The 3,609-nt window shown below is 41.0% G+C and overlaps 1 non-coding gene across 1 annotated transcript; it reads right to left on the bottom strand.

The window, feature by feature from the left end:
- Nucleotides 1-681: 681 nt before the first annotated feature.
- On the bottom strand, nt 682-787 carry LOC140840311 (small nucleolar RNA R71). Its single transcript, XR_012119897.1, has one exon. It is a non-coding gene; the product is annotated as a small nucleolar RNA R71 (small nucleolar RNA).
- Between the last annotated feature and the right edge of the window lie 2,822 nt (nt 788-3,609).

The following is a 3,609-nucleotide window of genomic DNA, read 5'->3' as shown; positions in this document are numbered from 1 at the left end:
TTCACAGTGCAAGTTTTGCTCGATCGAGTTTTTGGCGCTGTTGCCGGGGACTGTTAATCAACAATTTTATTATTAATTATTTTCTTTAGCATTGTTTCATTTTATTAAATTAACACTCCATATTTTGTTACTGATATCTCGTCCAGTGCATGCCAAAGTCACTTGACGTGGAGCTTGAGCAGTTCGACCCTGAAATTGAAAGAAATTTCCGCAGGAAAAGACAGCAGCAGAGACTGAAAGAACTGATGGAAAGGCACGAAAATGATCGTGAGGAGGAACATCGTGAAGATAGATATGTTGAGATGCCACGCCGCATACCAATGCTGGAGTATGCCCAACCCTCTTTGGATGGAGCACACCCCAGTATTGTGAGGCCTATTGTGCGGGCAAACCACTTCGAAATCAAACCAGCTATAATTCAGACGATTCAGAACACAGTCCAATTTGGAGGATCTGCAGTAGATTACCCAAACACGCACATCGCAAATTTTCTCGAAATTTACGATACTTTTAAATTTAATGGAGTTTCTGATGATGCTGTTAGATTGCGTTTATTTCCTTTCTCCTTACGTGATAAAGCTAAAGCATGGTTGAATTGTTTGCCTGTAGGTTCGATCACCACATGGGAGGACATGGCGAAAGCATTCCTCATTAAATATTTTCCTCCATCCTAGACCATGAAGCTACGGGCAGACATCACCACATTTTCTCAATTCGACCAGGAGTCTTTATATGAGGCATGTGAACGCTTCAAAGATTAGTTAAGAAGATGTCCTCATCACGAACTTCCACTTGGGTATGTCTTGCTTACTCCTAATCGTACTATGATAGATGTTGCTGCATGTGGATACCTATTGAGGAAGACTGCTGAAGAGGGATATGAGCTGTTAGAGGAGATGGCTGCTAGCAGCTATCATCCTCAATCTGAAAGGAACAACCAGCGGAGAAGTGCAGGAGTCCACCATGTAACTGACTATTCTGCTATTACTTGATGTTTTGAACAGGAAACTAGATGGCTTGAACATGGGTGGCACATCTATGCGTCTTCAAGAGATATTCTGTGAAAAGTGTGGAGTTGAATATTTTGTGAAGGGCTGTCAAGATGACAATCCCTTCTATGTGCAAAATGAGGCATCGATGAGTCATGTGGGAGTCCACAATCATCCGAGGAATGATCCGTACTCAAACACATACAATCTTGGATGGAGGCAACATCTCAACTTCTAATGGGGTGGTCAAAACAATCAGAATCGACCAAAAGGAGGACAACAATATGGGAAACAACCGATTTTCAGATATGACCCTCCTAGAGAAGAAAAATCCAACTTAGAACAGATGATGTCTAAGTTTATCTCGTCCACTGAAACTAGACTCCAAAATCAAGATGCGTCAATAAAGGGGCTAGAGATTCAGATTGGACAGTTGGCAAAGATGATAGCAAATAGAGAGCCGGGAACCTTGCCAAGTAACACAGATACCAATCCAAAAGAGCAAGTGTAGGCCATCGAGTTAAAGAGTGGAAAGATCTTAGAGGCCAGAGGAACAGAAAGAACTCAAGCACATGATGAACAGACCGGGTCATCAAAAGGTAAGTCTTCCCACTCAACACCAGCACCCACTGCACAATCTAAAATTTTTATTCCTTCACCTTTTCCAGCAGCATTAAAAAAGGCAAAACTTGATGCACAATTCGGTAAGTTTCTTGAGGTAATCAAAAAATTGCATATCAATATTCCTTTTGCCGATGCTTTGATGCAAATGCCTATTTATGCTAAATTTTTTAAAGACATATTTGCTAACAAGAGGAAGTTGGAGGATCACATGACGGTGAACTTAACGGAAAATTGCTTTGCTTTGGTGCAAAACAAAATCCCACCGAAACTAAAAGATCCAGGGAGTTTTTCTATTCCTTGCATGATTATTGATGTTGTTTTTCAGAAGGCTTTATGTGATCTTGGTGAAAGTATTAATCTTATGCCCTTATCTGTATTTAGGAAGCTCGGATTAGGAGAACCTAAACCAAAAAAGATGTCCTTGAAACTAGCAGACAGATCTGTCAAATACCCGCGAAGGGTCATAGAGGACGTCTTGGTAAAGGTGGACAAATTCATATTTCCTCCAGATTTTATGGTACTTGATATGGAGGAGGATTTGGAGATGCTCTTGATTTTGGGGTGACCGTTCCTTGCGACTGGAAAGGCCATGATTGATGTTCAAGAAGGGAAGTTGAGATTGAGAGTGGGCGAGGAAGAGATTAATTTTGATGTTTTTAATGCACTTAAGCACACACTGCATTCTGATAGTTGTTATAGAATTGATGCTTTTGATGCTCTTGTGTCTAACTATGTGCAAGATGCTCTTAGGGACTTTTGGAAGCCAATCTCACTACTGAACTGAGAGAAGATTAGTTGGACGAAGAGAAAGCCGATATAGTGGCATACTTCAATGCCAACCAGCCACGGAAGAGACCAATAAGGATGAGACTAGAGGACTTAGGAGATCGAAGAGATTTGATCCCTCAGAAGTCAAGCCTGGAGGAGCCACTGACGCTTGAGCTCAAACCATTGCCTCCACACCTAAAGTACGTATACTTAGGTGAGAATAACACTTTACCTGTCATTATTTCTGCTGTTTTGACAGATGTGATGGAGGACAAACTTTTGGAAGTTTTGAAAGCGCACAAGAGTGCTTTTGCGTGGAAGGTGGCAGACTTAAAGGGAATCAACACATCAATCTGCATGCACAAGATCTTGATGGAAGACGAGTACTCACCTCTTGTGCAACCTCAGAGGAGATTAAATCCAAAGATTCAAGAGGTAATAAAAGCAGAGACTATCAAACTCCTTGATGCAGGTATTATCTATCCTATATCTGATAGTGCATGGGTACGTCCTGTTCAGTGTGTGCCAAAAAAAGGTGGGATTACTGTGATCACAAATGAAAAAAATGAATTAATACCCACTAGGATAGTTACGGGGCGGCGAGTGTGTATTGACTATAGGAAGTTGAATGATGCCACCCGTAAGGACCACTTTCCCCTTCCCTTGATTGATCAAATGTTGGAGAGACTAGCGGGGCATGAGTTTTACTGTTTTCTATATGTGTATTTGGGGTATAATCAAATCACTATAGCACCTGAGGACCAAGAGAAAACCACTTTTACTTGTTCTTATGGAACTTTTGCTTTCCGTCATATTCTTTTTGGCCTTTGTAATGCCCCTGCTACATTTCAACGTTGCATGACTGCTATATTCCATGATATGATTGAAAATTTTCTCGAAATATGTATGGATGATTTTTCTATCTTTGGTGCAACGTTTGATGAGTGTTTGCAGAATTTGAGAACCGTGTTGAGGAGGTGCGAGGAGACGAACCTGGTGCTTAATTGGGAGAAGTGCCACTTCATGGTACAAGATGGAATTGTGTTAGGGCACAAGGTTTCAAGGGATTGAGGTGGACAAAGCTAAAATAGAATTCATAAAGAACTTACCACCACCAGCCTCAGTAAAGGGAGTTAGAAGTTTTCTAGGCCATGCCGGTTTTTATAGGCAGTTTATCAAAGATTTTTCAAAAATTGCCAAACCTCTATCTTCCTTACTTATGAAAGAT

This window comes from Primulina eburnea, chromosome 8 (assembly GCF_022965805.1).
Source record: "Primulina eburnea isolate SZY01 chromosome 8, ASM2296580v1, whole genome shotgun sequence".
NCBI lineage: Eukaryota > Viridiplantae > Streptophyta > Magnoliopsida > Lamiales > Gesneriaceae > Primulina > Primulina eburnea.
This window is presented reverse-complemented; position numbering and strand designations above follow the sequence as displayed.